Source organism: Vulpes vulpes, chromosome 11, assembly GCF_048418805.1.
Source record: "Vulpes vulpes isolate BD-2025 chromosome 11, VulVul3, whole genome shotgun sequence".
In the NCBI taxonomy this organism is placed as follows: Eukaryota; Metazoa; Chordata; class Mammalia; order Carnivora; family Canidae; genus Vulpes; species Vulpes vulpes.
In genome coordinates this window covers 51,691,796-51,716,745 of record NC_132790.1, presented here as the reverse complement: position 1 = coordinate 51,716,745, position 24,950 = coordinate 51,691,796, and the positions used below count along the sequence as shown (strand labels likewise).

At 44.0% G+C, this 24,950-nt stretch overlaps 1 protein-coding gene across 4 annotated transcripts in view; it reads left to right on the top strand.

The window, feature by feature from the left end:
- Positions 1–24,950, top strand: part of APMAP (adipocyte plasma membrane associated protein) — a 172,241-nt gene that overhangs the window by 80,696 nt on the left and 66,595 nt on the right. For 3 of the 4 annotated variants that reach the window (XR_011995356.1, XR_011995355.1, XR_011995353.1), the window contains one exon: positions 122–2,866. The exons of the other annotated variant lie outside the window; for it this stretch is intronic. The gene's annotated coding sequence lies outside the window, so the exon portion shown is untranslated. Of the gene's footprint in view, positions 1–121; positions 2,867–24,950 lie in introns of those variants that run through there. 4 annotated transcript variants of the gene reach the window in all.

The following is a 24,950-nucleotide window of genomic DNA, read 5'->3' as shown; positions in this document are numbered from 1 at the left end:
TTCATTACCTTGCTGGACCAGCTGCCCTAGAGTCATTATGGATTGGCTAAAGTCATGTAAGGGGACGGGCTTTTCTGAATGCTGCCACTCTTGGAGACTTGTGGCATTTGTTTTGTTGCAGAGCCTCTTCGGGAATACAGGGGTTACTGTGACCCAGCACCTGCCTTGTGTTGATGTACTGGTGCCATGATGCTGGCTGCTGAGATCCATCATGTCCAGGGCCTGGCAGACTGCGCATGGAGGATTGGCTCCTGTACACAAAGAAGAGACAGACCACAAGGCAGGGAGACGAGTGAGGAGTCTACTCTCTGAAGGATCTGAGGCTGGCTTGAAGCAAAGTTCACTGGTAGAAAATGGGTTTCGGAGTGAAGCCAGCCATGCTTCATCCATTCCTTGGTCATCTGCTCTACCAGTGTTTACTGAGCACCTACTGAGTGCTCCAGAAAGTGATAAGCATGGGTAGGCCTAGAGTCTGACAGGAGCATGGGTGAAATCCAGGTCTGCCACCTACTCAGGATGTGCTTCAACCTCAGTTTCCTTATTTGTAAAGCCAGCCTGTAAGTTGTAACAATGTAGGAGGCCATTGAGATCCTATCAATAACTTCTCTAGGGCTCATCTGTGCTAGAGTCTGTTCTCAAGGAACCCACAGGACCTGGGGGTGGCTGAGCTGCAGGTAGACAAGAATGTGCCAGAAACCCCCTGCCCTCAGAGCGGCAGGCATACAGCTCCTTCTGAGGGACCAACTTTCTATTAATGGGCAGGAGCTCCTGTATATCAGGGGAGTTATGACTGAAAGGGGGCTCAGAGTTCATGTAAATGTTCCCAGATTTTGAGCCAAGATGTTCCTGTTTTGACTTGAGATGGCAAAGGGGGCTGCATTTGGGGCAGTGCTGACCTCTGCCTTTCTGGGAGCTGGTTCTCTGGACGTCCCAGACTCCAGGCTACACCTGTGAGAACCAACTGTGCGGGGGCAGGCTGCCTGTGCCACCATCGTGGAAATGGGTGGGAGGGGGTTGATCTGGCTCCTTGAGTTGTGAGAACCTCAGGGCTGTTCGGAAGCAGGACTACTGAGGACAAACATTCACTGCCTTGGAGAGAGATAAGACAAATAGATTAATGCAACAGAGTAGGGACCCCAGAAACAGACCCACATAAATACAGTCAGCTGGTCTTTGACAGCAGGACAGGGGTGATGCAATGAGGCAAAGACAGTCTCTCTAGCAACTAGTGCTGGGACAACTGAATGTCAATATGCAAATAAATAAATCTAGACACAGACCTTGTGTCCTACACCAAAGTTAACTGAGAGTGGATCACAGATCTCAATGTACAACAAAATTTACAACAATCCTAGAAGGTGCCATAGAAAACCCAGACGACCTTGGGTCTGGTGATGACTTCCTAGATTCAACACCGAAGACACGATCCATGAAAGAAAGAATTGGTAAGGTGGACTTCACTAAAACTAGAAACTTCTGCTCTGTGAAAGACATCATGAAGAGAATGAGAAAAGAAGCCATAGACTAGGAGAAAATATTTGCAAACGACATATATGATAAAAGACTATTATCCAAAATGTGCAAAGAGCTCCTCCAACTCAACAATAAGACAACAAATAGCCCCATTAAAAAATGGGCCAACAGACACATCTCAGCAAAGATGTACTGATGCCAAACAAGCACGTGAAAAGATGCTCTGCATTATGCTCACCAGGGAAATGGTGAACATAACAGGTAAAACAACAATGGGGGACGCCTGAGTGACTCAGCTGTTTAACGCCTGCCTTCGGCCCAGGGCATGATCCTGGGGTCCTGGGATCCAGTCACACATTGGGCTCTCCGCATGGAGCCTGCTTCTTCTTCTGCCTGTGTCTGCCTCCCTCTTTGTGTCTCTCATGAATAAATAAATAAAATCTTAAAAACAAAAACAACAACAACAATGGGATACTACTGCACTCCTATTTGAATGGTCAAAACCTAGTAGACAGACAGCACCAAGCACTGCAAGGACATGGGGCAACAGGAACTCTCACGCAGTGCTCAGGGGGAATGCAAAATGGTGCAGCCACACTGGAAGGCAATTTGGCAGTTTCTTACAAAACCAGAGATATTGTTTACCATATGATCAATTGTGCTCCTTGGTACTTACAAAGTTAAAAGCTTGTGTCTGCACAAAAACCTGCACCTGGATGTTTTGAGCAGCTTTATTCATCATTGTCAGAACTTTGAAGCAGCCACGCTGTCCTTCAGTAGGTAAACCCATAAATAAACCGTGGCACATTCAGATGATGGAATATTACTCAGCAATAAAAAGAAATGAGCTATCGAGACATGGAGGGACCTCGGATGCATATTATTGTGGAAAAGGCCAAACTATAGAGGCAGTAAAGGATCAGTGGTTGTCAAGGATGGGATGGGGGAAGGAGGGATGAATAGAAACACAGAGGACTTTTAGGGCAGTGTAATCACTCCGGCTGATGCTATAATGATGGCTGTTTGTCATTATATGTTTGTGTAAAACCATGGAATGTGCAACACTGTGGGTGAACTATGATGCAAACCCTTTGGGTGGAGGGAGGTTATATGTGTGTGGGTACAGGGCGTATTTGGAAAATCTCTGTATTTACTTTCAATTTTGCTGCTTTAAAGAAATAATGTCTTTAGGGATACCTGGGTGGCTTAGTGGTTGAGCGTCTGTCTTTGGCTAGGGCTGATCCTGGGGTCCTGGGATCGAGTCCCACATTGGGCTCCCTGCGTGGAGCCTGCTTCTCCCTCTGCCTGTGTCTCTGTCTCTCTCTGTGTGTTTCTCATGAATAAGTGAAGTCTTAAAAAAAAGAAATAAAGTCTTTAAATAACTTTAAATAAAGTCTTTAAAAACTTTGTTGGTTCACTACCCCCAGGTATTATTCCTATTGAATTATGGCCATTGCTGATGTTGTGAGAGCTCATCCTGGTGGCTTTGCTCTCACTCCCATCCTTGAGGATGAGGCTGTTTTCTGAAAATGTCTGGAGTTATTGGAGAGTCTTGGAGTGTCCAGTTGGCAGGCAGTTCAGGATGGGGGGCTGCTGGCTGGTGAGGGCTGCCCTCTGGGGCTTCCAGCAGACAGGACTGAACCTGGGGCTGGTTTGAATGAAAGGTGAGTTTGGCAAACTCATTTCAGATGGAACAAGGTTTTTCTGGGGCTGGCCCAGGACAAGCTTTCTCTAGATTGCCGCCGGGGCTCTCTTCTCTTGCATGCCCCTCGCCAGTCCTGGTGGAGACTAGTGGGGGCAGGTGGCTGGACTGAGTAGCTGGAGTGGGTGGTAGGACAGCCCATTCTCTAGCACCTCCCATGGGTCCCTGAGGCAGGCATTAGGGGGGTGGACAGTAAGCATTCTGCCGTCCTGGGATGGATTCTGGGGTCAAACACAGTTTACAGCAGCTGTTGACCGTCGCTTCTCAGACCAGTGTTAGCAGCTCCTGGGAGCTGGTCAGAAATGTGAATTCTGGGCCTACCCCAGGCCTACTGATCAAACAGTTTGGGAGTGGGCCCGCTCTCCTGGGGATACTGATGACTCTGGCTCAAGTTTCCAAGTGAACCAAGCAAGGGTGGGTGGGGCCTTGGCGCCAAATCTGGCCGGGCCTGTTTCCCCCCCACCCCCAAGATTTTTTAGAAAGGCAGAGAAATAGTAGGGGAGAGGCAGAGGGAGAGGGAGAGAGAGACGTTAAGCAGGCTACACAGGGCTCCACCTCACAACTGAAGATCATGACCTGAGCTGAATCAAAAGTCAGACACTGAACCAAATGAGCCACCCAGGTGCCCAGGCTGAGGCTGTCTTGCAAATAAAATGTTATTGGGACATAGTCACCCCACTCATTCACGGTCATCTGCTGCCACTTTCACTCTTCAGCCGCAGAGTGGTTGTGACACAGCCCCATGTGGCTCAAACACTAAAATATTTACTCTCTGGTCCTTTACAGAAGAACATGGCTGACCCTCGGTCCCAGCCTAAGCTGTACATCAGGATCACCTGGTCAGTGAAAAAACCACCGGCTCCAGCCCGGAGATTCCGATTGGGTTGGTTTGAAGGTGCCCTGGCTGCTAGGATTTTGCAAAGCTCCCCAGCTGATTTAATGTGCAGCTATGTTTGTGAGACCCGTGGCTTCAGACCAGCATTTGTTTTTGAGGTTTGCAATCTGCTCAGCCCTTCTCAGCCAGCTTTGCTCACATCCTGTCCCCAGCCAGTTCTCTGGGGGAACAGAGGTTCCTTCTCAGGGCGGTTCCAGTGCTTAAGTGTAGTAAGTGCTGGGCTCCACGCTCTGGGCTCCAGCAGTGTGCGCACTCACGGAAGTGTTTGAGTAGTTCTCCTATGGGAAGGGCCACCTTTGCAGCTGCCAGCCTGTGTCTGGGCCAAATGTCTCTGTTTAACGTGCGGAAGGGCTGGCTTGACTGCAGCGTTGTGCTGATGGAAGCATGGTAATTGGACGTGCTTCTGCTCAAGGGTTCCAGCACACAGGGAACAGCAGCACACTAGAGGCCAGGAGGCCCCAGATCTGGGACCAGGTCACCATTTAGCAGCTGGGGAAACTGGGCAGGTGGCTCCCGGGCCCAGCTTTTACACAGGTGCTGAATGCAACAGGTCATCCACAGGAATTTACCATTTCTCATGCTCTATTAGTTGATATTCACACTTACCTACTTTTAAAATAAAAAATAAAATATCCTTTTTATTGTGTTGACAGAAGAAAAGCACTCAGTGCATGAAACTTAAAAACTAAAATTGAGATCAAATAAATCATTCACCACCCAGAGAAAATCCCTGTTAGCATGTTGCTATGTGTCCTCCTAGTCCTTATTTAAAAATTGAACTCTACAAAATTCATTTACTTTGCAACATCTCTGCGAGGGGTTGGTGGGAGTAGACAATGCCATCTTAGCAAGCTGAAGAGAGTTGGCCCTACGGGTGAAGGTGAAGGTGAAATGGGATATAAAATCATTTATCTGTGATCTAACCTCCCCTGAGGACTTGCCAGAGTTTGGCCTCTGGGCTAGGGCAAGGAGTGTGCATCACTAACCAGCCCCTGGTCTGTTGACCACGTTTGAGTACAAGGACTAGAGAATCGAGAAAATCCAGCTGAACTATGTGCTGTAGGCTCTCATGGTGCTATGGTGTGGGATGGGGAGGGAGTTCATGTCTCCCTAAATGTCTGCTCTAGACCTTTCAATATAGAACTTGCAAAACTATGTATTATTAGGACAAATGTTCCATGTAAGAATTTAATGGTTTTCTAACTAGAATACTGGCTCTCTGGGAAAACCTTTTCCTTGTCAAGGATAGACCTATGAGGCTGCTCACTCTGAAGCATCTTCTAGCTTCTAGGGTGCCTGTTTTCCCACTTGCATGGGGAAGTGCACCTGTGCCCCCCACTGGCAGGCAGACCTGCTTTCTCTCCCCATGGGCCTTCACGTAGCCCCTGATCTCCAGGGAGGAAGAAGTAGCGCGCTTGCAAAAAAGAAGCTGGGGTTTTCAGGCTTGAAAAAGCAGGAGGGGATTATAGACAGGTGAGTTGGCTGCCACACCGAAAGGCCTCACCCCCAGCAAGCAGCTGAGCTGTGTACCCCCTGTGCAGCTGACCTGACCGCTGGCCTGAAGGGGATCCTGCTAGTTGCCCCTGTGGGAGAATGAGCTCTGGAGGTGAAGTGCAGGACGGCTTCACAAACAGGGTCGAAAATGTCTTTTCCTCCAGCAACATACATTTTCCCAGAAAACATAATTATGCTGCCAAAACAACTCCAAGCAGTTTGAGGATAAGAGCACCACAAAATGGAATGAGGCTGTTGGTTTTATCTAAGAAAAATCTGAAGAATCCAAAATGACTTACTGGCACAGCTATTAAACAGCTCCCAAATCTGGGAAGTCAGAGCTATTTTGTTGCTAATAATTCCTTTCAGCACCCTGAGCCCCCTTCCTCATTGCAGGTGGCATGTGTGAGGTTGGGCTGCCTTTTCTCCTGTAGCTTAATGGTGACCACTTGTGGCCTGGCTGAGGGAGCATGACTGGGTTGACACAGCAGCTTCCCTGGGAGGGAATCTGCCCTGAGGCGGTGCTCCTGGTCTGGGGGAGCAGGTTCTGTTCCCCAAGGACCCTGCATCACTGAGGTCCTCCTGGCCAGTCCAAGCAGGGGCCTCTGCTAGGAGAAAGGAATTTAACATGGAAGACGAATGGGTCTTGGAGTCAGCTGTACCTTGATTTGAACACAGACCTCTTCATTTTCTGACATGGTGACCTCAGACAACGTACATGACCCCCTTAGGTGAGGCCTTGCAGAGCTGGGGAGCTGTTGGATGCTGGGGGCATCCAACAAGGACTTGGGCAAATATGCCTGAGGCCAGACAAGAGAGGACAGCAATTTACCCCAGAAGCACCAGGCTTCAGTGTCCAGTTGAGCTAAGCCCCAGGCTTTCTTCATCCTCTTCTGAGTGGGCCCTGGGGCCTGGACACAGAGATGGCCTAGTGCCGGGATCCTTCTGGAGCCTATTGTGTTTTTGTTCATCAGTTTGTAACAAGTACACCCACCATGTTCATCATTTTATCAGCGCTTTCAATAAATAAGAAACTAATGAGTGCATCCCTCTGGTTTTCCCAAGATGGAAGCCATAATGCTGCTTTTACACCATTATATTTAGGAGGGTTGACCATATTCCTAAAACTCAATACTGGGTGAAAATTAGCAAGTCTGCTGGGAGTTGGATCTGAAGGTGCCCGACTGCCTCCTGTCATTCCACTTTACACTATGGACTTCCGCTTTTCCTAGTTCTAACGTGGTGCCTTCTTTTTGGGGATTTTCTTTCTAGCTCATAACTTTTAGGACAGTCTTTGGCTCTAGGGAAGAGGGATCAACCATTATGGAGGGATTATAAACCTAACAGATTTTATTCTTTACAACTGGTACTAATTTTTAAGATTATAAAATCTCATGTCTTGTATAATGAACTGTACTTTTCTACGAAGTCATGAAGATACTTCTGTGTCAGCTCCTAAAATCATAATGGTGTCACTTTTACATTTAGATCTTCATCCATCTGGTTTTGTGTATGTCAGGAGGTATATGCCCCATTTTTGCTCTTTTTTCGTGGTACTCACCAGTTGCCCTGGGCTCTTTTCTCTCTCCACTGGTCTGAAATGCTGCCTTTGCCCTGTGTTAAGCTGTATGTACATGAAGCTTGTTTCTGGATTTCAGTTTCTTCTGTTGCCTATTGTTTATCCTGTGCAAACTATTCTGGCTTTATGACACATAGAAGAGTGAGCCTTTCCTTGAGCCTTCCTTCTTTGGGACCATCTGGGCTCTGCCAAGTTCTTTGCCCTTCACATACATTTTAGGATCAACGTGCCAATTTCCACAAACAATTTTACAGAGATTTTTATTGGGTTGCATTACATCAGATGATGGGTGTGGAGGACTGACATCGTGACAAGATAGACTTCCAGTGTGTAGTTTTCCATTTACTTAGATCTCCTTGAGTGTCAGTCTCATGCATTTTTCTCACTCATAAAGTCTCATATACCTTTTGTTAGACTTATTCCTACATGCCTTTAAAAAATTTAACTAATCTCTAATACTGTAACTTATTTTTCAAATTATTTCTCTAACTTTTTCTGGGCTGTAGAATGCAATTGATTTTTGAATGCAATATTCTTATCTAGGAGCCCTGCTAAACTTGAATTCTAATCATTTGCTTGTCATTTCTCTTTTTTTCTAGGGGTTTTTTATGTATACAAATCAGTTATAAATAACACATTTATTTCCTCCTTTTAAATTCTTATATATTTTAAAAAGAATTTTTTAAAAGGGAAAGCACCTCCAGCTTGATGTTGAATAGAAGTTGTGTACATAACAGACATTTCTCCAAAGAAGACACACACGTGGCCAACAAACACATGAAAAAATGCTCTGCCTCACTTGCCATCAGGGAAATACAAATCAAAACCATAATGAGATACTATCTCACAACTGTCAGAATGGCTAAAAATAAGACAGGAAACAAATGTTGGAGAGGATGTGGAGAAGGGGGAACTCTCTTGCACTGTTGGTGGGAATGTGAACTGGTGCAGCCACTCTGGAAAACTGTTTGGAGGTTCCTCAAGGAGTTAAAAATAGACCTGCCCTACGACCCAGCAATTGCACTGCTGGGGATTTACCCCAAAGATACAGATGCAGTGAAAAACTGAGACACCTGCACCCCAGTGTTCATAGCATCAATGCTCACAATAGCCAAACTGTGGAAGAAGCCTCAGTGTCCATCGAAAGATGAATGGATAAAGAAGATGTGGTCTATGTATACAATGGAATATTACTCAGCCATTAGAAAGGATGAATACCCACCATTGGCTTCGACGTGGATGGAACTGGAGGGTATTATATGCTGAGCAAAATCAGTCAATCGGAGAAGGACAATTATCATATGGTTTCACTCATACGGGGAATATAAGAAATAGTGAAACGGATTATAAGGGAAAGGAGGGAAACTGAGTGGGAAAAATTAGAGAGGGAGACAAACTCCTAACTCTGGGAAACAAACAAAGGGTTGCAGAATGGGAGGTGAGTGGGGGGATGGGGTGACTGCAGGATGGGCACAGAGGAGAGCACTTGATGGGATGAGCACCGGGTGTTATGTGTTGGCAAGTCGAATTTAAATAAACAAAATAAAATAAAAAAGAAGTCGTGTACATAGATGTTCTTGTCATGTTTTGATTTTAAAGGAGAATTTAAAAAAAATTTTGTATAATTTTTTATTGGAGTTCGATTTGCCGACATATAGTTAAACACCCAAGGCATGTGTCTTTTGGGTTTTCATGTCATCTGCAAAGAGGGAGAGTTTGACTTCTTCTTTGCCAATTTGAAGGTCTTTTATTCTTTTGTTGTCTGATTGCTGAGGCGAGGACTTCCAGGACTATGTTGAATAGCAGTGGTGAGAGTGGACATCCCTGTCGTGTTCCTGATCTTACGGGGAAGGCTCCCAGTGCTTCCCCATTGAGAATGATATTTGCTGTGGGCTTTTCGTAGATGGCTTTTAAGATGTCGAGGAATGTTCCCTCTATCCCTACACTGTGAAGAGTTTTGATCAGGAATGGATGCTGTATTTTGTCAAATGCTTTCTCTGCATCTATTGAGAGGATCATATTGTTCTTGTTTTTTCTCTTGTTGTTATGATCTATCACCTTGATTGTTTTTCAAGTGCTGAACCATCCTTGCATCCCGGGGATAAACCCCACTCAGTCATGGTGAATAATCTTATTGTACTGTTGGATCCTATTGGCTAGTAATCTTGTTGAGAATTTTTGCATCTGTGTTCATTAGGGAGATTGGTCTATAATTCTTTTTGGTGGGGTCTTTGTCTGGTTTTGGAATTAAGGTGATGCTGGCCTCATAAAATGAGTTTGGAAGTACTCCATCCCTTTCTATCCTTTGGAACAGCTTTAGTAGAATAGGTATTATTTCTTCTTTAAATGTTTGATAGAATTCCCCTGGGAAGCTATCCGGCCCTGGACTTTTGTGTCTTTGGAGGTTTTTTGATGACTGCGTCAATTTCCTCCCTGGTTATTGGCCTGTTCAGGTTTTCTATTTCTTCCTTTCCCAGTTTTGGTAATTTGTGGTTCTCCAGAAATGCGCCCATTTCTTCTAGATTGCCTCATTTATTACCATATAGCTGCATGTAATGCGTTTTTAAAATCGTTTGTATTTTCTTGGTATTGGTGGTGGTCTCTCCTCTTTCATTCATGATTTTATTAATTTGAGTCTTTTTTCTTTTTAATAAGGCTGGCTAATGGTTTATCTATCTTATTAATTCTTTCAAAGAACCAATTTCTGGTTTTGTTCATCTGTTCAACAGTTCTTCTGGTCTCTATTTCATTGAGTTCTGCTCAAATCTTTATTATCTTTCTTCTTCTGCTTGGAGTAGGCTTTATTTGCTGTTCTTTCTCCAGTTCCTTTAGGTGCAAGGTTAGCTTGTGTATTTGAGTTTTTTCCAATTTTTTGAGGGATGCTTCTATTACAATGTATTTCCCTCTTAGGACTGCTTTTGCTATATCCCAAAGATTTTGAATGGTTGTATCTTCATTTTCATTAGTTTCCATGAATCTTTTTAATTCTTCTGTAATTTCATGGCTGACCCATTCACCTTTTTAGCAGGATGCTCTTTAACCTCCACGTGTTTGAATTTCTTCCAAATTTCTTCTTGTGATTGAGTTCTAGTTTCAAAGTATTGTGGTCTGAAAATATGCAGGAGATAATCCCAATCTTTTGGTATCAGTTGAGACCTGATTTGTAAGCCAGTATGTGGTCTATCCTGGGAAAAGTTCCATGTGCACTTGAGAAGAATGTGTATTCAGTTTCCTTCGGATGCAAGGTTCTGTATATATATCAGTGAAATCCATCTGGTCCAGTGTATCATTTAAAGCCCTTGTTTCTTTGGTGATGTTGTGCTTAGAAGATCTGTCATTTGCAGGAAGTGCCGTGTTGAAGTCTCCTACTGTTAGTGTATTATTATCTAAGTATATCTTTACTTTGGTTATTAATTGATATACTTAGCAGCTCCCACATCAGGGACATAAATATTCATGATTGTCCAGTCTTCTTGTTCTATAGACCCTTTAAGTATGATATAGTGTCCCTCTTCATCTCTTACTACAGTCTCTAGGTTAAACTTTAATTTTTCTGATATCATTGCTACCCCAGCTTTCTTTTCAGGACCATTTGAATGGTAAATGGTTCTCAAGTCTTTCAGTTTCAGGTTGTAGGTGTCTTTAGGTCTCAAATGAGTCTCTTGTAGACAGCAAACAGAGGGGTCTTGCTTTTTTACCCAGTCTGAAACCCTGCATCTTTTGATGCGATCATTTAGCCCATTCACATTCAAAGTTACTATTGAAGGATATGAATTTAGTGTCATTGTAATACCTATTCAGTCCCTGTTTTTGTGGATTATTTCTTTGGGCTTTCCCTTCCTTTTACAAGGTCCACCTTAATATCTCTTGCAGAGCTGGTTTGGTGGTCACATATTCTTTCAGTTTCTGCCTAACTTGGAAGCTCTTTATCTCTCCTTCTGAATGAGAGCCTTGTTGGATAAAGTATTCTTGGCTGCAAGTTCTCATTTAGGACCCTGAATATATCCCTTTCTGGCCTGTCAGGTCTCTGTGGAGAGGTCTGCTGTTAATCTAATATTTCTCCTTATATAAGTTAGGAATCTCTTGTCTCTTGCTGCTTTAAGGATCTTCTCTTTATCTTTGGAATTTGTAAGTTTCACTATTAAATGTCAAGGTGTTGAATGGTTTTTATTGATTTTGGGGGGGGGAACCTCTCTATCTCCTGGATCTGAGTGCCTGTTGCCCTTCCCAAATTAGGGAAGTTCTCAGCTACGATTTGTTCAAATATGCTTTCTGGCCCTCTGGCCCTCTCAGCACCCTCTGGAATCCCAATTATATGTAGATTTTTCCTTCTGAGTCTATCATTTATTTCCCTTAACCTTTCCTCATGGTCTTTTAATTGTTTTTCTCCTTTTGCCTCAGCTTCCTTCCTTGCCATCAACTTGTCTTCTATGTCACTCACTCTTTCTTCTACCCCATTAACCCTTGTTCTTAGGACCTCCAGTTTGGATTGCATCTCATTTAATTGATTTTTAATTTGGGCCTGATTAGATCTGAATTCTGCAGTCATGAAGTCTCTGGAATCCTTTATGCTTTTTTTTTTTTCCCAGAGCCACCAGTAGCTTTATAATTGTGCTTCTGAATTGGCTTTCTGACATTGAGTTGTAATCTAAATTCTGTAACTCTGTGGCAGAGAGTACTGTTTCTGATTCTTTGTTTTGTGGTGAATTCTTCCTTCTAGTCATTTTGCTCAGTGCATGAACTGGCTGAGTCAAGCATATCAACCACGACCTAGGTAATTTCACCTTAGATGATTCTGCCGAGGCCAGAGACCAGAGATTGAAAACAAAGATCAGAAATAAAACAAAAGAAAAAAAAAGAAACAAAACAAAAGGACTAAGGTGAAAAACAAATTTGAAAACACAGTAGTAAAAAATCAAAGGCCATGAATCCCAAAGAAGAAAGAAAAAAAAGAAAAGTGAAAAGAAGAAGAGAAAAAAGAAAAGTAAAGAGGAAAAAAAAAAGAAAAAAGAAAAATGGAGAAGAAATAAAAGGGGGTGCGTGGCCTGGCAGATGGTGGTGGTGATGGATGAAGTTGTAGTGGAGGGATAATGGAGTCTACCTGAGGGGACTAGAGGGTGATCCTCTTGGTTCTGAGTATATTATGTTCTGTATGTTAGAAGATGCTCAGTCCCAAATTTGTATAAACTAGCAATACTTGTAGAGGGCCCCAACATTAACCACCAAAATATAAATGAGATAAAAGAAGGGGGCAGAGTGGGAATGAAGAGAGAATATAGTCTCACAGAATTAAACAGCACGGTATTCCACTTGGTTCTGGATGCATGCTGGTCATATTTTAGAAGGTAGTAACTTCCACCATTGTAGTTCAAAACAAGGCAGAGAAAACAAAAAACACAAAACAAAACAAAACAAAGCATATCTTCTATATCTCCCAAAATTGAGTATGTTGAAGGGAATCGACAAGTGGAAAATATATCTAAGACCTGTAATTGTAGAAATATGAAAGTCAAAAAGGAAGAAACTTATAAATGAAGAGCTGGTAAAATATTGTAGTTAAGGTGGGAAAAGAGAAAAAATTTGGAAATTTACAGTCTAATATAAAAACGAGTTGTACTGGAAAAAGGAATTATAAAAAGAGAGGTACCCTCTGGTTTTATATGCTGTAAATCCCTTGACTTCCCCTGGAGCTTTCCCACGCTGCTTGGTCAAGAACTTGCTCTTCCCCTGTCCTTCCAGCTGGTCTTCTGGGGGAGCGGCCTGCTGCGCTAATTCTCGGGTGTGTGCACCTTGGGAGCTGCTCCGTCCCCCGCCGGGTGCTGGGTGCCGGCCTCAGTGGGAGCTGTTTAGCCGGTGAGGCCTCTGTTCCCTGGCGGCCCGACCCTCCTAGGCACAGGGTGACACAAGGAGGAATAACAACACTGGTGACAGCCAGGTCTCCAGCTCTTGAGTCAGCTCTCTGCAGTAACTACCGCAGTCTCCCAGTCCGCACTGGCCTAGATGCTCCCAGGGCAGGGGTTGGGGCGCCCAGCAGCAGTAGAGTCCTCACTGTCCTATGCCCTCCCCACCTCCTCCTGTCCCGGGGGGAGCACAGGATCCTGGGCTATGTCCCCCGGTGCCCTGGGATCCCCGGCCTGTGCTGCTGGAATCCGCTCCCGGGGCGAGGCTCCCGAAGGCAGCAGGGTGCAGCCCCCTCCCCAGAGCCCCTGCCTGACCGACCGGCTGCTCCCGAGGCCCCGCGGGGCGCTCCAGCCCTTTCCCGCGCTCTGCCCAGGTGTGCGGGGGCTCTTCCCCGGGCACCTCCTGTGTTAGTGACCCCGGGATCCTGGAGGCTCCCCTGCCCCTCCTTGGTTCTGCCCGAGGTCCCTGCTGAGCGCCTTTCCATCCGGGAAGAGTCCAGTGCGGATTTTTAAAGTTCCCGTGTCTCTGGGTCTGGGCTTTCCTGGTCTGGAGGCTCTCGCCTGCCTGGCCTTAGTCCAGCTCCTTGCCAGGCCCCTCTCCTACTGGTTTCTTTTTTGTTTTATTTTTTTCCTCCTTCCTGCCTTGTTAGAAGTGAAAACCCTTCTCTCTGTAGCGTTCTGGCTGTTCTCTCTTTAAATCTCAGGTCGAATTCATAGGTGTTCAGGATGTTTGAAAGTTATCCAGGTGAGTTGGTGGGGCCGGGTAAAGTGAGGACCCTACTCCCTAAAAAATGTGTTTGTGTGATGTGTGAGGTTTGTCTGACATTACATAGTGACCTCTACTCTCATTTCATTACTATTTGTGTTAAATACTCTTTTCTCTCCCTTCACTCTCAGCTTATTTTGTCTGGATCCAAAGTGGGTCTCTCATAGACAGCATATAGTTAGATTTTAAGAAAAAACCCTATTTTGTCATTCTGTCTTTTGATTAGGGATTTTAACCCATTTATAACTCAAGTGAGTATCGATTAGGAAGGACTTACTGCTGCCATTTTGTTATTTGTTTTCTATATGCCTTATAACTCTTTTGTCTCTCATTTCCTGCATTAGTATTTTCTTTTGTGTTTCATTGATTTTTTTGTAAGGAAACATAGAAATAACTTTTTCAATTTCCTTTTTGTATATTCTTTAGCTACTTTCTTGGGGGTTTCCATGGGGATTACATTTAATATCCTAAAGTTAGAATAATTTAACTTGAATTTATACCAGCTTAACTTCAATAACAAACTCAGTTCCTTTAATGTTTCCATTCTCATCCTTTCAGTTGTTAATTTCCCCATATTACATCTTTATACGTTGTGCATCCAAGGTGTAAAGTAGTATATTTTTTAATGCTTTAGTTTCTTATGTAGAAACAAAATGTACAGTTATAAAGTTAATATTAGTTTTTTGGCTAAAATTATTTTCATGTAGAAAACAAAAACTGGAGTTATACACCATTGTACAATAATACAGGCTTTTCTAACTGCCCAGGCACACCCTTACAGAGATCTTTTCTTCTTCCTGTGACTTTGTATTACTGCTCAGTGTGTTTTCATTTTAATCTGCAAGATTATCTTTAATGTTTCTTGCAAGGCAGCTCTAAGACAGTTTTGCCAGATATAGGATCCTTGGTTGACCACATTTTTCTCTTAGCACTTTGAATATATCAGTTCACTACCTTCTGGTCTCCAAAGTTTTTGACAGGAAATCTGATGGTAACTTTATCGAGGACTCTTTGTGACAAGTCACAGTTCTCTTCCTGCTTTCAAAATGTTCTTGTTGTCTTTTGAAGTTTGATTATAATGTCCAGGTGTGGGTCTCTTTGAGTTCATCCTATTGAAATTTGTTGAACTTCTTGGGTGCTTATATTTACATCTTTAATCAGATTTATTACATTTTTGGCTATTATTTCTTTAAATACTCTCTCTGCCCCTTTCTCTCTCTCTCTCTTCTCCTTCTGGGACTCCCACAAACTGTATATATTGGTCTGCTTGATGGTACCCATGGGTCCTTTAGGCTCTGTGCACCTTTTTTCTATCTTTTTCTTAGATTTGATAATTCCCATTCACTGATTGATTCTTCTGCCTGCCCAAATCTGCCTTTGAATTCTTCTAGTAAACTTTTAATTTAAAATATTGTATTTTCCAGTTCCAGAATGTCTTTTTTGGTGTCTTTTTAGGTTTTCTATTTCTTTATCAATATTTCCACTTCGTTAACATGTTATTTTCTTGACTTTGTCCACATCTTTCTTTAGTTCTTTGAGAATCTTTAAAATAGTTATCTTTGTCAAGTACGTCTGCCAGCAGGTCTTCTTCAGGAACAGTGTCATTAGTTTATTTTTTTTTTCCTTTGAATGACCATAATTTTGTGTTTCTTTCTATCCTTTCTTTCTATCCTAATGGGATTTTTTGAGGGGTGAAAACTGGACATTTGAATCTAATAATGTGACAATTCCAAAAATCTGATTCTCTCCCTGCCCCCAGAGTTTGGTCTTTGTTTTTGTTTATTTATTTATTTAGTTTTGATCTGTTGCCCAGTCTATTGCCTGACTGTGTTTAAGATCAGACTGAGGTATAAACTTATTTTCAGGTCTTTTCTGAGACTTCTCTCCTCCTGGGCATTTGCAGTGACTTTCTTATTTCTTACGTGCAGTTGCTTTTGAGTGTCCTAGTTTTTAATATGTGACTCCCAAAAATGGAAAAAGAGAAAGATGAAAGTGGGGAAATGGTGTCAGTCCTTTAAAATTCCTAGAAGTCTCTTCTGCCAGATGGGGAGGAATTTGAAATAATGTGGGGAGGGGCAACAATGGCTGCCTACCTCTTTATCTGCACTTCTGAGAACAGAAGCCGCAGTGATCAGAGCACAGCCCCATATTTGGAGGACAGGGTCCTTTTTGCCCATGCTTGCTCCCATAAGGTGTGTGCAAGCTGTGCCAGGAGCACATGCACAGCTGTTTGCTATGTGCTGGGGTTGGGTGATGGGTAGCTGCTACTGTGGCTAAAAGCTGAAATGGACTAAAATTAACTGTAGTTTACTGCTCAAGCCTTTCCCTGGAAGTTCCAAGCCTTCAATAGACTCCAGAGTTCCAAAATAGCTATATCAGAGGACTCTGCCAGTGTAATTGCTGTCTCTGTGGGTATATCGATTCTTGGTGCTTTTCTACTCTGCCTTCTCCCTCTAATATTTGCTTAGAGTTTTAAACTTGTATAAGGTATTGAATTTTATCAAATGCCTTTTTCTGCATCTGTTGATGATCTTGTTATTTCTTTTTTAAGGTATTATGTGATAAAGCACATTCCACAATTTTAAGCCAACTTTGCATTTCTGAGATAAACTCTACTCAATCAAGTTATCATTTTTTTTCTGCAAAAGCTTTATTGTTTACATGATGTGGTCCATGGCTTGGGAGAGGGCTCCAGAGTAGCTAAAAAGCTGTCTAGTGGTTATGGGAAGACACTCAGGCAAAGGATCTGGCACCAGGGGGATGCCAGAGGGTCCCCTCAAAGGCTGCTGGACTTCAGAGGCTCCTAGTCGTGCTTGATGGTGAGTGAACCTTTTGAAGAAATACTTGCCCAGCCAGCCTGTGGAGGTTGTCAGTTTGGTTGCTTGATGAGTTTCACCTGCTCATGTAGGACGTGGTTCTCTAGGAAGTCACAGAGATGGGGGTCAGCCCAGGCAGAACCTAGGCCATGCCTACACAAAAGAACCTGGTTCAGTTTCTTCTCCTGAACCAGGACAGCTTCCATGGCATCCAGGGTTTTACCCCACTCATCTTGGGATGGCTTCTACACATCCTGGAAGATGGTGTGGCTGCTTGCTGAGCTGGTTTTGCATCTTCAAGAGACACTCAGTGCCTTCACATTTCTCAGCCATCCTGGGGAAGAAATGACCCATACCCTCCAGAGCCACATCATCATGGTCAAAATAGAATCCTGGAGAGCAGTAGGTGTAGGAGGCCTGCAGGTGCATGTTGACTAGGTAGTTGATGGCAGCTTTACCTTGGTGGAATAGTTGTAGTGAATCTGAGAACTCATGGTTGATTGATAATAAGGAACTAAGCCCCAAATAGGATGTTGGCTGGTCCTGGATGCAGAGAGTGGCCAAGAAGATGGCTCCAGTGTTTGCAACTGGAAAAAAGCTTGAACCAGTTATGATCCTCCTACCCTCGACTGCCAACCCTCCTTGCTGCACATTAGGGTTGGGCCACTGTTATCTAAACACCAGTGAGATTTGCTGGATATGAAAAGAAGAAACGTCTGCTGACTGACTTTACTTGCTACACTTGTGTCCAAGAAATTTCATAAGTTGGTAACTGTCGATAGGGGAGCAGTGGCCCATGTTTCAAGACCTAATTTGTGCCTGTGAGCTGGGCTCCTGAAAATGACCTGAGTTCTCAGAAGTGAAGGCAGATGATACTGTTTAGTGATGCTAGCAGTATAGAAGTTAAACCTGTTCTGTATAAAAACAAATGATGGAGGACTCTGCCCCTAAACTGAAGCAAGCCGTCAAACCATTTTTTTTTTTTTTAGAATGTCCTCCATGTTTCATTATGGGTTTTGAATTGAGTTCCTAGCTGGTGTTAAATCTTAAAAGGGTTAGCTCTATTTTCCACATATTTGTTAACAAGGCTTAGGCAGGAAGCTGGAGATGTCAAGTAACTAGATGTCTATGAAGACCTATTTTTTTTAAAAAAATTATTTATTAATGAGAGACACAGGTAGAGGGAGAAGCAGGCTCCATGCAGGGAGCCCAATGTGGGACTCGATCCCAGGACTCCAGGATCATGCCCTGGGCCGAAGGTAGGCGCTAAATCGCTGAGCCACCCAGGGATTCCCCATTGAGACCTATTAATGGAGAGACTACAATTTAATCCCAATCTGATAGTCAGAGCTGATGGCAATTTCCCTTGAAGAAAGACCCCATCCAATCTCCAGAGCTTCCCTCTTTTCACATCTGTGTTGACTTTTAACAGACCTGGTGATCTGATGCATAGGATATAAGAAACAGAGAAGGCTCAAGTGGAAAAACAACCATTGGGTTGAAAGTAATTTCAGGAGCTCTGGTATGGCAGGAAGGGGGCAAAGTGCTCCAACCTTCAAGTCTGATGACCTACGTTTAATTCTCAGCTCCTTCAAATGCAATTTATATGAGCTTGAGTGCCTCTGAGCCTTATTCTCCTTAGCTGTGAAATGGAAGCATGGCACCTCAAGCAAGGCAATTACCACTGAGCCTGCCAAATGTTGCCATGTAACCAGTGCTCCAAAGATCAGCTGCGTGAGCAGCTAGCTGAAAGCTGGCAGATCAAGGACAGGGTGGCCCTGTTTCACTGGTCTCTCATCCTTCAGCAGGCTGGCCTGGACACGGTTCTGCGACCCAGGTAGCACCACAGAAGGGCAGGTGGAAACACATGAGGCTTTCTGGGACCCAGCTGGGAGCTGGCATACCATCACCTCATATTCTATTTGTCACACTAGAGGCAAGGGGCAGGAAAATAACCTCCGTCTTTTTAGTGGGGGAACCTCAAGTTTTGGGTGAGGTCATGGATGTACCTTCTTGCTTCTGGGAGGGAGGTAGTATGATGGATTGGATTGTTCCAATGACAGAAGTGCTAGTCAGCAGAAGAGAGGAATAGCCACTTATTTATATACAAGTTGGGAAGAATTTTAATAAGTATTGTTGAGCTGTAACTGAGATTTGGGGTTCTGTGTTCCAGGCACATTTCTGTTGCTCCTCATCACTTGTATTTGGAGATGTTTGACACCAATAGCTGTCACTAATGGAGTTAGGGAGTGTGTGGACAGGGGAGGCAGTGCAACTCAGTGGTTGAAGGTTCTGGCTTCAGGTCCAGAGGGTCTTAGTGTTGGCATCCAGGCTTTGCAGCATCTACTGTATGACTTCAGGAGTTTCAATTTACCCAAGGCTCAATTTTCCCAGGTTGACATGAGAGGGAGGTGGGTGTGGCTTGTGGAAATAGTCCAGGTTATGCTTAGAGCCACTGTTGCTTCAATGAGGTCCCTCTGGATAGCTCCAGGACCCATGGTGGACATGAGCCCTGGATGCAGCAATGGCAATTCTTCTGTAACCCAACCCAAATCCATCCATCCGAGGTGCAGCAATTTCAATCACTGAGACATCAGGGTTGCAAGCAAGGAAATAGTTTATTTGAGAGGCAGCTGAATGACGAGAGCAAGCTTCACATCTGCCTCCCTGAGTGTGGGGGTGGGGGGAATCTGGTTTTTTTTTTTTAATAATCATTGGCATTGAGCTTACATTCATATTGATTAAAAGGGCAGGGAAATTTATGACTATTTTTGAGGAAAGATGGAACATGCACATTGAGCAAACATGTATGTAACATACATCCTGTATTCACATGGGGTGGAGACAACATCAGAACGAGGCAAAATTCAGCCCCTGGTGCCAGGAGGTTATCTTAGGACAAGAAGAAGAGGCTATGGACATACTCTACGAGCCCGTATAAATTGGATAGGGTCTTGGGCTTGTTATCTCAGATAAGGAATGCAGGTTCTTGCTTGTTCTTAAGAACCCCTTGATTTCAGGCTTCTGCAGAGCCACCCGGTGGGGTTGTTAGTGAGGTCCAAAGAGAACAAGATCTGAGACACAGTTTTCTGAAAAACAAGCTTCAAAGTTTCTGCTAGTCAACTTCATTAATCCTATAGGGCACAGTTTCACTTCCACATCGGACTCTGGCTGGGTCAGCTTCTGTTGTGTAGTGCAGCATAGGGGCCATCAGAATAATCTGCTCTATTTGACAATCGAGAGCCCATAATGGAACTTATTGCTTATTATGTCAGCTCCAGATTTCTCATTCAGGTTGACTTATAAAGGTCAACTTTGCTTATGCAGAAGAGAATGTGCATGTAAAAAAATGAGGCGCCTTTGCTCTTCAAATAAATCAATAAATCATATATAATGCCTTAAGTAGATTGGTAACAATGTAATGATGTTGATAGTTTGCATATGTACTTTGAATTATAGTGTTGACCACTTGTATTGTGATTGATTATGAAACAGAGCTGGCAAGGAGTGGGGCAGAGAACTGGCTGCCACCCTTCCCAGCACTTCCTACATGTGAGGCTTTGCAGCACCTACAGGTGCCTGAGTAGTTCCCTTGGCCCCTGTCCTTCCTAGGTCTTTGACTCTGCTGCACAAATGTGCTTCACGCTTATGCAGCTCTAGGTCTCCAGTAAATAAAGCTGTGGGCATGAAAGGAGGGGACTGTCTGCTTTCATATCTGGATACAAAATATTGGGACGTTTGAGCTTTAGTGTGGGTCTTGTTATTAACAGGCAGATACTGATGGCTTCAGAATGCTAAGTGTCCAGCACCAAAGTCCAAGGGCATCAGGCTTCCCCATGTCTCTAGTCAAGTGATGGTTAGCACTAAGTTTCTCTCTCTTCTCCCCTCCTTTCCCTACCTCTCCCCTCCGTCTTCTCTTCTCTCCCTCCCTCTTTCTTTCTGTCGTTTAACATACCTTTACTGAGATATAATTTACATACCACACAATTCACTTATTTTCAATTCAATTATTTTTTGATATATTAGATTATTAAAGTATTTTAGTAAAATCTATATAACATAAAATTTGCTATTTTAGCCATTTTAAGTGTACAGTTCAGCATTAATCACATTCACAATTCTATATCATTCCTACAATTCTTCCATCATTCCAAACAGAAAATCTGTAACCACTCAGCAGTGACTCTCCACTCTCCTACCCCAGCCCCTGACAACCTGTCATCTACTTTCTATCTCTACAAACCTGCCTACTGTAGATACGTAGTATACATGGAGTTTATCTGGTATTAGTTTATATGATATTAGTCCCTCTGTGTCTGGCTTATTTCACTTAGCATTGTGTTTTGAGGTACACACATGTTGTAGGATGTATCAGAACCTCCTTCTGGCTTAATATTACATTGTATGTAAATATCATATTTTGTTCTGTTGATAGGTTGTTTCCATTTTTCGGTTATTGTGAATAATGCTGCTATAAACATTGGAAGTATAAATGTCTGCTTGAATCCAGGTTTTTTATTCTTTTCCACATATACTTATAAGTGGAATTGCTGGATTACGTGTAATTCTATTTTTAATTTTTAGGAACTGGCAGACTGTTTTCCATAGCAGCTGTACCATCTTACATTCCCACCAGCAATGTACAAGAGTCCCAATTTCTCCATATTCTCACTGACACTTGTTATTTTCTGTTTCTTTAAATTATTTATTTAATAATAACCATCCTAATGGGTATGAAGTGATATTTCATTGTGGTTTTGATTTACATTTCTCTAATGATTACCAATGTTGAGCATCTTTTCAAGTGTTTATTGACTCTGTATAATTTCTTTGGAGCAATGTCTGTTTAAGTTCTTCATTAAAAAAATGAGGTGGGCACTTGGGTGCTTGGTGGCTCAACTGGGGTGCTTGGGTGGCTCAACTGGTTGAGCATCCAACTCTTGATTTCCGCTCAGGTCATGACCTCAGGATCCTGAGATCCAACCCTACATCAGGCTCTGTGTTCAGCATCATGCAAAGCTTGCAGGACAGCATGGAGCCTGCTTGAGATTCTCTCTCCCTCTGCCCCTTCCCTACTCATGTTCTCTCATGTATGTTCTCTCCTTAAAATGAATAAATAAAATCTTTAAAAATTTTTTCTTGTTGAATTGTAGGAGTTCTTTATATTTTTTGGATATTAATCTCTTATCAGGTGTGTAATTTGCAAATATTTTCTCCCATTCTGTGAGTCGCCCTTTTATTTTGTTGATCATGCCCTTTGATGCACAAAAACTTTTAATTTTTTTAAAGATTTTATTTATTTATTCATGAGAATACACAGAGAGGAGAGAGAGAGAGAGAGAGAGGCAGAGACACAGGCAGAGGGAGAAGCAGGCTCCATGCAGGGAGCCTGATGTGGGACTCGATCCCGGGTCTCCAGGATCACACCCTGAGCTGTAGGCGGCGCTAAACCACTGAGCCACCGGGGCTGCCCAAAAACTTTTAATTTTGATTAAGTCTGGCCTAGCTATTTGTTGTTCTTAGCATTGCTTGTGTTCTTAGTAACAATCTAAGAAATTGTGCAACCCAAAGTGATGATTTCCCCTTATATTTTCTTCTAAGGATTTTATAACTTAGGTTTTACATTTGGGGTACTGAATCCATTCTGAGTTAATTTTTGTAGATTTTGTGAGGTAACGGTCCTACTTCATTCTCCTGCATGTGGATACCACTGTTCACGTTTGAAGGAAGGAGAAGATATGGAGAGTCATATGCTCTGGGGCTTAGTGAATCTTTGTGCAGTTTTTCTATTCAGTCGGGGCTTGGCTAGCACCTTATTTGACTCCTGTTGTGTAGTCATATGTCAAAAACTATTCTCAGGTTTTGTTGCTCACATGCTTTCCATCTCCACTCATGTTACCCCTAGACTCCAGGGCTCATGGCTATGGGATGGAGTAAAGTCCCGGATACCAACATGCTTGTCCTTGAAAATGTGTAATGGAGAAACAGAAAGAGCTGATCAGTGGCTTCCAGGGGCTGGGGCTGAGGTTGAGGCTGACCTCAATATGGCACCATGAAGGAGTTTTTTGGGTAATGAGACCATTCTGAATCTTGATTATTGTGGTGGTTCCATCACCACTGTGTACAGTTGCCCAAACCCATAGAATTATAATCCAAAACGACCTTTACTGTATATTAATTTAAAACATGGAAATTAAAGGGTGAACAATGTGCCATTGAGTCAGCAGACCATGAGGTGAGAGTGGCCTCTGGAGGCAGACTGCCTGGGTTTTTTGTTTTTAAAGATTTTTTCTTTATTAGACACACACACACACACACACACACACACACACACACAGAGAGAGAGAGAGAGAGAGAGAGAGAGAGAAGCAGGCTCCATTCAGGGAGCCCAACATGGGACTCGATCCCAGGTCTCTAGGATCATGCCCTGGGCTGAAGGTGGTGCTAAACCACTAAGCCACCGGGGCTGCCCAGACTGTCTGGGTTTAAGTCCAAGCTTCTTGGACCTTCTTGGCAACCTCTGAGTGCCAAGGTCTCCTTTTTTCTAAGAGAAGCATGGTGATCATTATCGCATAGAGTTGGAATGAGGATTAAATTTGTGTGGCCATGCAAAGCTTGCAGGACAGGTTGGTGTGTGATGTAAGGGATTGCTATCATCACAGGCATCTTCAGACCCCAAGGGGGGGTGTGTGTCTGTGGTGGTGGGGCAAGAAGCTGATGAGGCGAAAGTTTCTGGTCCTTGTAAAGTACTCTGTTGCCACTTGGCTTTGTTTGCTCATGTCACACTGTAGTACTGGGGCCACATTTGAATGGGACACTGTGTCTCCCATGGCATCTCTCAGGTCCTGGACACATGGCCTGAGGAAGCATCTGGGCTGGGCTAGGCTGGACTGTCTCTCCTGAGCACTGTTGGTGGCAGGTAGTCTCTGATGGCTACAGACCTGACCCCCAGTCCTTGGGGGGGCTCAGCCCCATGGCCCTAGTTAGGTGGCACTGTTTCTGGATATCAGTTCTGCTTTCTTTACGGTTTTGCTGATCACAAGGAAGAGAGAATGAGGCAAATGAGGTGAGGTGACAGTGGTCACCTCAACTTGGAAAAACTTCACTTTGCTTTATGTTACACTGGGTGCTGCACGGTCCAAGGAAAGAAAATGCAATGTGTTCTGGCCTGATAGGAGTGTCCCTTATGTGTCTTCATGGTTAAGGGACAGGAAGCCAGGCCCCGCCACCTGTTGGGTGTGACTGTGCTGTTCTTTCCAGTGTCCTCTTCTCAGATTGACCCCCTCCCTGTGGTTGGACCGAGGCTTCTGTGGGTCCTTCTAGGCACACTCTCCCCCGGCCGCCTGTATTTTGGGATGCTCCACACCCTCTGTTGGATCTACCAACACATTTCCATCTTCTGTCTCCCAGAAATTGACTGAAATCTCATGCCCGCTTGCTGATGGTCTGCTTCCAATTCTTTTTGTGGTAGCAGGTTTATTACCTTTTAAATTTATTTTCTGGCTTGGAAGGGAGGAGAGACAAGTGTGTGTGGACTACCAGAGTAGTCCCCTTTTAGAAGGCAAGTATACACGGGAGTCAGGAAGCCAGGCAGTCACTGCATCCTAACATGAGTGACGCTGCTCAGACTGTCCTTGAAAGGGTCTTTGGGAGTGTGGAGAGCTAGAGAGGGCCGGCTGTGTCTGAATAGGATGGCAGGAGGCAGTGTGAGGGCAATGAGGAGAACATTGGGAACACTGGGAGGTAGGGATAGCGCCCGATCTGGGAGCAGCAGGTAAGTGAGACCTGGAGCTTGCTCTGTTCTCTGTGGGACCTCTCTGGGTGGCTCTGCAGTGCAGCTGCTAAGATAGTGTTTGAGGGTGTTCTAGGGGAACTTTTGGCCAGACATCAAGGCATTTTCTTTTTCTTCTTGCCAGCCTGCCAACTGATGCATAAACTGATGCTATGAGGCAGAAAATAAAAGTTTTAGAACTAACAAGCAAACGTCAGCCAGATAAGTTTTCATTCAAGCCCTTTATTCAAGAAAGCAAGGTAATAGACAGTTCTCATGCTAGATTCTCGCAGTGAGGTCCTTTGCAAAAGCCATGGGCAAACATTTGGCAGCCTCGATCTGCTCTTCTCTGCTGTTCTGGAGCTGGAACTAGGGCAGAGTGAGTGAGGAGGGATGGAAGAGAAAGGCTATTTGGGCAGTCCCTGGGCTGGGAGGAGTGGTGCCCTCTGCTGGTAGGGGTGGCCAGGTCACCAGGCAGGACAGCCCTCCTGGTCTGAAAGGCCAATCCCCCCAGGGTGAGTTACCTGACAGAAGGAGCCAAAGTCACCACACTG